Source organism: Scyliorhinus torazame, chromosome 2 (assembly GCF_047496885.1).
Source record: "Scyliorhinus torazame isolate Kashiwa2021f chromosome 2, sScyTor2.1, whole genome shotgun sequence".
Lineage (NCBI taxonomy): Eukaryota > Metazoa > Chordata > Chondrichthyes > Carcharhiniformes > Scyliorhinidae > Scyliorhinus > Scyliorhinus torazame.
Window position 1 is genome coordinate 342,279,782 of NC_092708.1, and position 13,066 is coordinate 342,292,847.

A 13,066-nucleotide genomic window follows, 5' to 3' on the forward strand; every position below is an offset into this window, starting at 1 on the left:
CTAAACCGAGGAGTGCAGAATCCAGAGCACCCCCCACCCACCACATCAAGCACCACCTGCCAAACGGATGGCAGAGTCTGCGGATCCAGAATTGGACTGTTCAGCCACCGCATATCCCAACTCCCCGGCAGCAAGTCATCCTCCACGCTGACGGACTGCCCAAGAAGAAGCAGAGAAGGAATATTCTTCACTTGCCTGGATGAGTGCAGCTCCAATAGTCATAACCTCAACATTGTGAACATCAGAAATAGGAGCAGAATTAGATTATTTAGCCCCTTGAGTCTGCCTCGCCATTCAATAAGATCATGACTGACCTGATTATGACCTCCAACCTCCACATTCCTGTCTGCCTTCAATGACCCATGACTCTTTTGTAGATCAAAAATATGTCTAACTTAGCTTTGAATATATTCAATGGACCAGCCTTTGCAGACCTCTGAGGTATAGACGTCTGAAGATTAATGACCTCAACTCTATTTTAAATGGGAAAGCCATACTTACCTGGCAGGGGTGAAACAGTGATCAAGAAGGTGGTTCGCCCAGGCCGAGTCTATCCCATTGCACTTCGGGTGTGCTGAAGCCTGCGATGTTCCCAAATGCGGGATACTCAACTGCAAAATTTTGTGGTAGTGGGGGACTGCGCTCGCGCTAGAGAAAAAAATGGGAAAGCCCTTGTGCTGAAACTTTGCTCCTGAGTTCTAGATTTTGTCCACAAGGGAAAACATCCTCTCAGAATTTACACTGTCAAACCCCCTCAGAATTGTATACGTTTCAATAAGATCAACTCTCCCTCTTCTAATCTCCAATGAGTATAGGCCAAACCTGCTCAATCTTTCCTCTTAAGACAACCCTGTCATCCCAGAAATCACCCCCTATGACCCTTCTCTGTAATGTCTCCAACGCAATTATATCTCACTTTCTAAATAAGGAGACCAAAATTACATACAATATTCAGGTGTGGTCTCACCAATAATCTGTGCAGTTGTAGAAAGGCTTCACTATTTTATAATAATCTTTATTATTGTCACAAATAGGCTTACATTAACACTGCAATGAAGTTACTGTGAAAATCCCCTAGTTGACACTCTCCGGCACCTGTTCGGGTACACGGAGGGAGAATTCAGAATGCCCAATTCACATAACAGCATATCTTGCAGGACTTGTGGTTACTTTTATACTCTGCCCACCTTGCACTAAAGGTTAGCCCCAGACAAAAGAGTCTGCATGATTGGCATCAATCCACATCCTTAAACAGCCTCCACTGTCACACAAGATACACACCAACCTGGAAGCACAGCGGCAGCAGATGCCCAATTCTTGGCTTGGAAATATAACCGGCATTCCTTCACTGTGGCTCGGTCATAATCATAGCATTCCCTCTTTAACAGCACCATGGGTGTGCCTACACCACATGGACTGCAGAGGTTATGAAAAAAAGGACCTTTGCTGGTATTGCTAGTTGTGTGTGCGTATACCGGGTGGGTGCGGGGAGTGGTGTGGAGTGTGTCGTATGGAGTTGCATGAGGAGTTTAGGCCTTTACCAGCTTTACATGGATTACTTTGTATAATATTATTAATACTGTTTTAAAATGAAGTGGTCCGAAAATATAGGAAGGTTATTGATGTCTGTAAGACTATTTTAACCTGTAATTTATGCAGACGGCAAAGGAACTATCCTGGAGCACAGGTTGCATTCCAGTTGCTAAAAGAAGCAGAGGGGAACAATATGAAATATAATGGACAGTAAAAGACATGAGGGACTATGTACTACATATATAGTGCTTTAGATTTTCCAAGGCACACTTTCTATTCAGAGCACTTCCCCTCCCCGTCTTCCTTAGTTAACAAATGATGGCACCGTTAAAATGCATTTTCATGTTGTTAATTTGAAGAAAAGGTGCAGTGACTGACAGAAAAGTGCTAGCTGGAATCTGACAAACATCTGCTTGTGTTCTTGTTTTTAAAAAGCAATAGCGATCCTTCAGGGTTGAGTTGTAATTATTTTGGACTATAATTATAAAATATAGTTTTGGACTTGCTTCAATATAAAAGTAGCAGCATTCTGTTCCCCAGTGAACTTTCGCCGGAACGTGTACGTATTCGCACTCTGCCAGTACTTCACAGACACATATTCTTCAGTCATGGGCAAAGGTAGTTTTTAGAAGTGCACAGGTATTCTGTTAAACCTTCTGCCAATTTTTGGGATCACTATCTATACTTTAATCTAGGAGACAAACCCAAAGGTATGCCAAAGGTATGCCGTAAGAGGCTTCTGGATGGATACATGAGTAGGGAGGAAATAGAGGGATACGGACCGTGTAAGGGCAGAAGGTTTTTTTTTAGTTAGAGCATCATGATCGGCACAGTTTGGAGAGCTGAAAGGACTGTTTTTGTGCTGTACTTCTCTTTGTTGTTTGTTCTACGTTCTATATCTCTCCAGAATTCACTTGAATTCTCCTCGGTATTCCAGCTAGCACCTGAGGTGAGATTTTATGGGGTTCCTTCCATTTGCTTTTTGGCTAAGTGATACCCAAATTTTTTTTGAAAACATCATGGGCTAGATTCTCCGTTGTCTGAGTGTTGACGCCAATGCAGAGTTTGTGAAGTTCTACGACAGCAATACTGGTGCCGCACCTGGAGAGATTCAGCTACTGTTGAGGGGCTAAAACTGGTGGCACGTGGAACACAATCGATTCCAATGAGGAATGGTGCCGGATTCTCTGGTTCCGCGATTGACGCTCAGGAGGCTGACAAGCTGCAGCTGCATTTACACGTTCCACTCCCCACACACACCATCCCAGCCAACAAGATGGCAGCAAGGAAAGCTGCTCCATGCTTCCCCGACACTGTGCTCCAGACTCTCCTGGATGAGTTGGAGGAGAGGCGGATGAGCCTGTACCCTGGCCTGGAAAGGAAGCATCCAGCCACCGCCGTTCACCGTGCCGGACACAGGGCAGAGCAAAGCGCCATGGATGTGGTCGGTGGCCCAGAGGAAAGGGAGGCCGCCGGGGTGGAGTTTGGCCGCAGGCGAGGAAGTGATACCCCGCTAAGTTGCGGTTCCCCGTGACACGCGTATCAAACTACCCCCACACCACCCTCACCCCACACCACCCTCACCCCCACCCTCACCCCCACACCACCCTCAACCCCACCCACACCCTGCAACATCCCCTCACCCCCACCGACATGCTCTTTCCCACCATCCCACTCCCCCCCGCCACCCCCTTCCCCAGCCCGTGGTCTAATCATGCGTATTTTCTTGTGACTTGTTGGAGATGGGGCGGTCCCATTTGGCATCCCCCGCCCCCAGCCAGTGCCAGAGCCGGTGCCCCTTGGTCAGCCGAGCAGTGACAATGAGAGCAGTTCAGACGCCAGCCGTCCATCCGAGACTCAGGACACCCCAGAGTCTCAAGTCAGAGAATTACACAGAAATCCCATCACAGCCGTCTCCAGCACCCTCCACCATCTCAGAGACACTCACCTCGGTTGGGCACTTTAGTGAAGAGGCTCCTGGGGCACTCTCTGATGCGCACCACACAGCTGATCTGCTACAGTAGGTGGAGGTAGGAACTCCCGAGGGGGTGGATGGACGGGATGTGGGCTGACCCCATGAACTAGCTGCCATCCAGAGGGGTTTCAGGCTTCTAGAACAGACTTCCCCATCGATTGTGGACATATAGTCGCAGAGCCAGGGACCACATGAAGGGTTGTCGGCACGCATCCAGTACCTGCAGGTGCAGTTGGAGGAGTCCAACCACGTGCAGGAACAGGAGACAGTGCCAGCCATACGTGCCACCCAGGCCAACACCACACTGGTGGTATCCGCGGTGGAGGCACTGGGGGCAATGATTTGGGCTATGGATCAGTATGTCCAAGGCCTGGGGCATTCTGTGCAGGCCCAGGACAGGGTTGCCGATTCACAGGCGACCATGTGCCAGAGCCACCTGGATATTGCAGTGGAGCTTCTGAACGTGGCCCAGTCACAGCGGGCCATGACTGGGAACGTCGGCGGCATTGCCCAGGTGCTGGCCGACATGGCGCAGACAGAGGGAGGTGGCTCAGTCCCAGAGGGACATGGTGCAGTCACCGGCTGATGTGACACAAACCCCGAAGGTGGTGGCACGGTCAATGGGTTATGTGATGCAGTCCCAGACGGAGATGGTCCACTCCCTGTGCTCCTTGGCTGCGGGAATGCAGACCCTGGCCGAGACCAGAGTGGGCCTCCAGGACTGGCAGCATTAGGTTGAGGGATACCTCAGGGGTTAGCTCTGCTTGCACAGCGTCCCATGCGCGTTGGCTCTGGCGCACCCATCGTCCGGCCTTCCGTGCCTGCCAGGGCTCCATTTCCTGCACACCCTACCCCGCATCCACCTCGTCAGACGAGGACTGGTGTTCCTCCTCCTCCGCCAGCACCTCGGGCATCCTTTTGGGCTTGGTCCATATTGAAATGGATGAATTGAGTCGCCTGGGCATATAAGGCCTCAGTGACAGTGCAGATTCACCTGCGCACCGAGGTCTGTGAGATCCCGGACAGATCCCCACTCAACTCTTGGAAGGACCCCGTTGAGTAAAGGTTTAGGGCAACCTTCACCTTAATGGCCACCAGGAGTGGGTGTCCTCCCCCATACCTCTGCGGTGCCAGGTGTGCCATGATCTGGCAGATATGTCGCACTGTCTCCCTGCTGAGCCAGAGTATTCGATGGCATGCCCGGTCCAGCAGATCCTCAAATGACAGGCACTGCTTGTACACACAAGGCCTCATGCTGCTCCTCCTTTGCACCTGCTCCTCCTCCTTGGCCTGTTGGGCGGACGGCTCTCCACCGTGCACGTCTGCCTCCTGTTTCTTCCGCTAGCTTCAATCTTCAGAACTTCAATTGGCCTAAGGACAAGTGGACTGCCCAACTATTGATAAAAAAATCCCAGTGGAGGTGGGAAGGTGAAAGGCACAGAGCCCCCCACCATGCCACCTGATTTACTCCCCTGCACCCCCCGCCTCCGCGCCAGCTCCTCCAACCTACTCCTGGGTGCAGGGATGGTCGTAAAATGTGGTATGTTACAAGACTATTAATGCAGAGACCCAGGCTAATGTCAGGGATTTCCTGACACAACTAGATTTAGCTTTGATGCCACTTTTGATACTCACCTCACATACGATTGACTTGTATCAGAGGCCTCCCATAGGTACAGAGTCCCTTCAGAACAGAGAAATAATTGGATCTGTTTTTCACAGAAATAGCTCCAGTAACGGGGCCACAATCTCAACTATTCTAATCTTCCCAATTTATGATACAAGTCCCTTGTTAACAAGTTTCTCCCTTGTATCCATTCAGTTCTAGCTCTTTTGCTTTCAAAATTATCATATGGAGGTCATAATCAGGATCCCTCATGTCTTTGCTATATGTCTGAAATCCTCCTTCAGCTTTTGCATTTCTTTCACTCTGTTTATGTGAAGCAAATGTCAGCTGACTGCGTAGCGGAAGCTAATAAGTGAGATTGCTACAGATTGAAGGAGCATGTTGGAGCTTTGTAGACTATTGACTTTCCATTCAGTTACTGGAAGATTTATTAAAACAATCTGAGAAGAATGTAATATTGGAGAGAAGTACTATTCAAGTGCTCAAGGAGTTAAGTACTTACACCAAGCATATTGATCCAAATTCACAGATGTAATCAATTTTACAAGGTAAGGCCAGCGACTGAATTTACAGGCTGGATTTTAGATTTTAACCGCAGGGCCCTTTTAAAATTGTTCCTGCAGCTTTTTCACCCGCAGGCATCCTGATTGACAGGCCTGTCAAGGGGAACTTTGCCAGGCAGGATTGCAGCCTGTGCGTGCTGTTGGGTGCAGTGGGATGATTCGCTTACAGGGAGCAGTGTCCCACTCGCAGGGTGGCGTTCCAGTTGTGGGGGTGGAGATTATGGCTGTGGGGCATGAGCTAGGCAGGGGGAGGGGGAGAGCAAGTGGTGATGGTGTGGTCCAATGGTGTTTAAGGGTGGGTGCAGGTTTGCGATGGGGAGGAACAGACAAGATTGCATGTTGGGGGTGGGGGGGTTGAGTGGGCTTGGAGGAAATACTTTTGCTCCTCCTGGCCTGCAAAGATACCTCTTGAATTCAGCCCTTCTCATCTTCTTTCAGCTACTAGATTCCCTGAGACCTGGGAAATCTGGCTGAAATAGCTAAAAAATAGAATGATGTTAAAATAAAGTAAAGCGCCCTCATTATAAGATTCAAATGATTATCCGCCCCTTGAATCACCCTGGAAGGGTAAGGAGTCTCTAAACTTTGAACATCCCATTTTTGAACTGGATGCTTGGTGAGCCCTCGGCCAATTGGAGTTGACTTGTCAATCAATCAGCACCCATTTTCTTAAATGTTTTTATTGAAATTTTTACATTTTATTCACAGTACATTCAACAAGGATATGTGCATCGGTTATAATAGACAAGACATTTCCATTGGTATCGATCAATCCTCTCCCCTCCCACTCCCTTGGAGCCCCCCCACCACAACCCCTCCTTTTGTTGTTTCAGGATCTTTCCTTGGATCGCTTATCATACAGTGGGCAGTTATTTTCCACTTACATATGTGCGGTGTTTTCCACTTCCCCACTTTGTCAATTGGCCCCATCGCCAACTCCACCCCCCCCACCCCCCCACCCCACCCCCACCCCCCCACCCCCACCTCACTTTCGGTGTTTCTTTGGGGGTTCCATTTCTTTGGCCTTACTCTGGCCCCCTGATATCTGTTTTGGCTGTTTTCTGGCCTACCCTCATCTCTCTCTGGCCTCCCCCATCCCTCCCCTCCCTTCCCTGCCCATTTCTTGCAGTATCGTAGGCTCCCATGTGCCCTCCCCCTCCCGTCGCTCCAATGGTTGTTGGTTTTGAACTGGTCCTAGAACAAGTTGGTGAATAGCCTCCACATTTTGAGGACGCTCTCCTCTGACCCTCGGATGGTGAACTTGATCTTCTCCAGGTGGAGAAATTCCGACAGATCTGCCAGCCAGTCTACAGCTGTGGGTGGTGCTGCTGATCGCCAGCCGGACAGGATTCTCTGGCGGGCAATTAGAGAAGCAAAGGCAAGGGTGTCTGCCCTCTTCCCCATGAATCGTTCCGGCTGGTCCGATATCCCGATGGCTGTCACTCTCGGGCATGGCTCCACCCTCACCCGCACACCCTTGGACATCACCTCGTAGAAGGCTGTCCAGAACCCGACAAGTCTGGGACATGTTCAGAACATGTGGGTGTGGTTGGCCGGGCCTCCCTGGCTCCATTCACATTTGTCCTCCACCTACGGGAAGAACCTCTTCATTCGGGTTCTGGTCAGGTGCGCTCTGTGCACCGCTTTCAGCTCCATGAGGCTTAGCCTTGCGCATGAGGAAGTGGATTGGCTCTGCTCAGTGCTTTGAGTCCCCATCCTATTTCCTCCCATGTTTCCCATGTTTCGTCCAGTGGGGAGCGTGTCCTTTCTAATAGACGTCCGTACTCACCTGGTTTCAAGTTCTGAGGGTGGCCATCACCACTGGGCTTGTTGAGTGTTTTGTTGGTGGGGATGGGAGTGCTGCCGTGGCAAAGGCCCAGAGGGTCATCCCTATACAGGAGCTCTCCTCCATCCTCACCTATTCCATTTCCGGTTCTTTCATTCATCCCCTCACTCTTTCTGCCCGTGGCTGCCCAGTGGCAGCCGCCACCCCCCCCCCCCCCCCCCCCCCCCCCCCAGACAAACGCGACAATCATCTTACCTATCGTGTTGAAAAAGGCTTTGGGGATGTAGATAGGCATGGACCTGAACAGGAAGAAGAGGAACCTGGGCAATACCTTCATCTTGATTGTCTGTACTCTCTCCGCCAGGGAGAGTGGGAGTGTGTCCCATCTCTGCAGGCCCTTTTTTACTTCCTCTGCCAGACTGGTCAGGCTCCACTTGTGGGTCCGTGTTCAGTTTTGGGTAATCTGGATCCCCAGGTAGCGAAATTTGTTTTGGGCTAGTTTGAATATTATTCCCCCAACTCTGCCCTTCCCTCTCTCGGGTTCACAGGGAATACTTCACTTTTGCTTAGGTTGCGTTTGTGGCCCGAGAAGGCTACAAACTCCCTCAGAAGCTTCATGATTTCTTCCATGCTGCTTTGTGGGTCCGTGATGTAGAGGAGCAGGTCATCCGGAGAGTGAGACTCTGTGCTCTCTGCCTCCTCTTCGGATCATCTTCCAGCTTCTCGCCACTCTCAGGGTAATCGCCAATGGTTCGATTGCCAGGCAGAACAAGAGCAGGGACAGCGGGCATCCCTGCCTTGTGCCTCTGTGCAGCTGGAAGTATTCAGAGCTGGTGGTGTGGTCCCTATACTCGCCTTAGTGGCGTTGTACAGGAGTTTCACTCACGAGGTGAATCCCGTCCCTAGCCCAAACCGCTCCAGTACCTCAATGAGGTACTTCCACTCCACTCTGTCAAAGGCCTTCTCTGCGTCACCTCTGGTGTTGGGAATTTCCGCCACGGTCTTCTTTATAAATTCTGTGTCGCCCAGTTGGGAGCGTACACATTGACAAGGACTACTGGTGCCCTGTCTAGGACACCGCTGACCATGACGTACCGTCCCCCTTGGTCTGTAACCTTCCTCATTGCAGTAAACTCCATCCTCTTACTTATCAATATGGCTACCCCCCGAGCTCTCGTCCCGTAGCAGGAATGGTAGGTCTGTCCCACCCAGCCCTTCCTTACCTGCAGTCGGTCCTTCTCCCTCAGGTGCATCTCTTGGAGGAAGACCATGTCCGTTTTCATTCTTTTCAGTTGGGCGAATACTCTGGATCTTGTATTTTGTACCCCTCCTCCTGCGGGATCAACCATACTTAACTTGTGGATGTGCCCCTGCACTCCGGGGTTTCCCTTTGTCCAGGGCCCACCCAACATGACCGTCAACTGTGTGTATGTCATGTGGGTGAGCCCCTGCACTCCAGTGTTTCCCTTTGTTTAGGGATCTTGAAGCCAGTCCCTTCCCCACCCCTGCTGCCGTTTTGTTCCCCCTGTGGTTCTGTATCCCCCCCTCTTACTGCCACCCCTACCCGCCTGCCCCCCCATACGACCCCCTGTCTACCCGGCTGTTTCCCCTCCCCTGGTGTTGTGACCCCCCCGCCATACGTTCTCTCCCCGGTGGGAGACGCACTGTGGCCCCCCTCTCATTCATACCTCCTGCCGCTAGCTTTCCAGCTCATGTGGTGGCCCCCCTCCTGGGGTCGATCTGACCTCCTTCTACGCTGCTCTGCTGCTATCCCCTCTATCTCCTGTTCATCCTTTTTTGCGATCTTAAGGACGGACTCATCTGTCTCTGCAGGGGCAGTAAAGTAATGGTCCTTCCTCTGATATGTTACCCAGAGTTTGGCTGGGTACAGCATCCCAAATTAAATGTTGTTTTGTGTAGGGCTGATTTTGCCTGATTAAATTCTGGCCTGCGCCAGGTCCATCCCAATGTCCTGATAGACTCTGATTTTATGTTTGTCCCAGTTGTATGCCTTTGCCTGTCTGGCCCAGTGAAGGATCCATTCCCGGTCCTGGTATCTGTGCAGCTTGGCAATGACCACTCTCAGCTGTTCCCCCCGCCTTGGGTTTCAACCAGAGCAACCTGTAGGCCCTGTCGATCTCCGGTGGCTTGGGGAAGCTGTCTCTTCCACTAGGTTGCCCAGCATTTGAACCATGGAGTCGGTCAGATCCCTGCTCTCGATCCTTCTGGCAGGCCCACTATTCAGATATTCTGTCGCCACAACGGGTTTCTTGGTCCTCCATCTTTCCTTTCAGGCTCCCCTGGGTCGTCACCAACCTCTTGATTGCGGGCTCTAGGGCAACGATTCAGCCACTCTGGCCCATCAATGCTTCTTCCAGTTCTTTTATCGTGCATCCCTGGGCCTCTAATCTGCCATCGAGAGCCATAAGCATGGTGGCCAGTGCCTCTGCCACCTCCACCTTGACTGCCGCCTTTATTTTGGTTCTCATCTCCTTCAGTTCCCTGGTGAGGAATGTCTTCCATCCATCGTATGATGGGCAGGGGGGAGCTCTCTTTTCGGGTCGCCGGTCTTCCTCTCTCGGGGTGGCAGGAGCTGCTCACCTCATGAGTCTGCTGACCCGCTTGTTCATCGCTCTTGTCCCTTGCCGTAGTTCTTGGTATCCCTGCGGCCTCTTGAGCTGCTGTTTCCTGGCATTTTTACTACATATGTTGCCATGACAGAGACCTGGTTGAGGGAAGGGCAGGATTGGCAGCTAAACGTTCCAGGATTTAGATATTTCAGGCGGGATAGAGGGGGATGTAAAAGGGGTGGCGGAGTTGCGCTACTGGTTAGGGAGGATATCACAGCTGTACTACGGGAGGACACCTTAAAGGGGAGTGAGGCGATATGGGTAGAGATCAGGAATAAGAAGGGTGCAGTCACAATGTTGGGGGTTTACTACAGGCCTCCCAACAGCCAGCGGGAGCTGGAGGAGCAGATAGATAAACAGATTTTGGAAAAGAGTAAAAACAACAGGGTTATGGTGATGGGAGACTTCAACTTCCCCAATATTGACTGGGACTCACTTAGTGCCAGGGGCTTAGACGGGGCAGAGTTTGGAAGGAGCATCCAGGAGGGCTTCTTAAAACAATATGTAGACAGTCCAACTAGGGAAGGGGCGGTACTGGACCTGGTATTGGGGAATGAGCCCGGCCAGGTGGTAGAAGTTTCAGTAGGGGAGCATTTTGGGAACAGTGACCACAATTCAGTAAGTTTTAAAGTGCTGTTGGACAAGGATAAGAGTGGTCCTAGGGTGAATGTGCTAAATTGGGGAAGGCTAATTATAACAATATTAGGCGGGAACTGAAGAACCTAGATTGGGGGCGAATGTTTGAGGGCAAATCAACATCTGACCTGTGGGAGGCTTTCAAGTGTCAGTTGAAAGGAATTCAGGACCGGCATGTTCCTGTGAGGAAGAAGGATAAATACGGCAATTTTCGGGAACCTTGGATAACGAGAGATATTGTAGGCCTCGTCAAAAAGAAAAAGGAGGCATTTGTCAGGCCTAAAAGACTGGGAACAGACAAAGCCTGTGTGGAATATAAGGAAATTAGGAAGGAACTTAAGCACGGTGTCAGGAGGGCTAGAAGGGGTCACGAAAAGTCATTGGCAAATGGGGTTAAGGAAAATCCCAAGGCTTTTTACACGTACATAAAAAGCAAGAGGGTAGCCAGGGAAAGGGTTGGCCCACTGAAGGATAGGCAAAGGAATCTATGTGTGGAGCCAGAGGAAATGGGCGAGGTACTAAATGAATACTTTGCATCAGTATTCACCAAAGAGAAGGAATTGGTAGATGTTGAGTGTGGAGAAGGGTGTGTAGATAAACTGGGTCACATTGAGATCCAAAAAGACGAGGTGTTGGGCGTCTTAAAAAATATTAAGGTAGATAAGTCCCCAGGGCCTGATGGGATCTACCCCAGAATACTGAAGGAGGCTGGAGAGGAAATTGCTGAGGCCTTGACAGAAATCTTTGGATCCTCACTGATTTCAGGGGATGTCCCGGAGGACTGGAGAATAGCCAATGTTGTTCCTCTGTTTAAGAAGGGTAGCAAGGACAATCCAGGGAACTACAGGCCGGTGAGCCTTACTTCAGTGGTAGGGAAATTACTGGAGAGAATTCTTCGAGACAGGATCTACTCCCATTTGGAAGCAAATGGACGTATTAGTGAGAGGCAGCATGGTTTTGTGAAGGGGAGGTCGTGTCTCACTAACTTGATAGAGTTTTTTGAGGAGGTCACAAAGATGATCGATGCAGGTAGGGCAGTGGATGTTGTCTATTTGGACTTCAGTAAGGCCTTTGACAAGGTCTCTCATGATAGATTGGTACAAAAGGTGAAGTCACATGGGACCAGGGGTGAGCTGGCAAGGTGGATACAGAACTGGCTAGGTCATAGAAGGCAGAGAGTAGCAATGGAAGGATGCTTTTCTAATTGGAGGGCTGTGACTAGTGGTGTTCCGCAGGGATCAGTGCTGGGACCTTTGCTCTTTGTAGTATATATAAATGATTTGGAGGAAAATGTAACTGGTCTGATTAGTAAGTTTTCAGATGACACAAAGGTTGGTAGAATTGCGGATAGCGATGAGGACTGTCAGAGGATACAACAGGATTTAGATTGTTTGGAGACTTGGGCGGAGAGATGGCAGATGGAGGTTAATCCGGACAAATGTGAGGTAATGCATTTTGGAAGGTCTAATGCAGGTAGGGAATATACAGTGAATGGTAGAACCCTCAAGAGTATTGAAAGTCAGAGAGATCTAGGAGTACAGGTCCACAGGTCACTGAAAGGGGCAACACAGGTGGAGAAGGTAGTCAAGAAGGCATACGGCATGCTTGCCTTCATTGGCCGGGGCATTGAGTATAAGAATTGGCAAGTCATGTTGCAGCTGTATAGAACCTTAGTTAGGCCACACTTGGAGTATAGTGTTCAATTCTGGTCGCCACACTTCCAGAAGGATGTGGAGGCTCTAGAGAGGGTGCAGAAGAGATTTACCAGAACGTTGCCTGGTATGGAGGGCATTAGCTATGAGGAGCGGTTGAATAAACTCGGTTTGTTCTCACTGCAACGACGGGGGTGGAGGGGCGACCTGATAGAGGTCTACAAAATTATGAGGGGCATAGACAGAGTGGATAGTCAGAGGCTTTTCCGCAGGGTAGAGGGGTCAATTACTAGGGGGCATAGGTTTAAGGTGAGAGGGGTAAGGTTTAGAGTAGATGTACGAGGCAAGTTTTTTCCACAGACGGTAGTGGGTGCCTGGAACTCGCTACCAGAGGAGGTGGTGGAAGCAGGGACGATCGTGACATTTAAGGGGCATCTTGACAAACACATGAATAGGATGGGAATAGAGGGATACGGACCCAGGAAGTGTAGAAGATTGTAGTTTAGTCGGGCAGCATGGTCGACACGGGCTTGGAGGGCCGAAAGGCCTGTTCCTGTGCTGTACATTTCTTTGTTCTTTGTATATCTTGTCGTTGAGGGTGAGGGGATGTTTTAGCCCAGTTTTGTGGGCTAAATTCGGTCAAAAGTGCCTATTTTTCTGTCTT

At 50.3% G+C, this 13,066-nt stretch overlaps 1 non-coding gene across 1 annotated transcript; it reads left to right on the forward strand.

The window, feature by feature from the left end:
* Positions 1–493: 493 nt before the first annotated feature.
* On the forward strand, positions 494–653 carry LOC140408043 (U1 spliceosomal RNA). The gene has a single exon (XR_011939989.1). It is a non-coding gene; the product is annotated as a U1 spliceosomal RNA (small nuclear RNA).
* Positions 654–13,066: the final 12,413 nt, after the last annotated feature.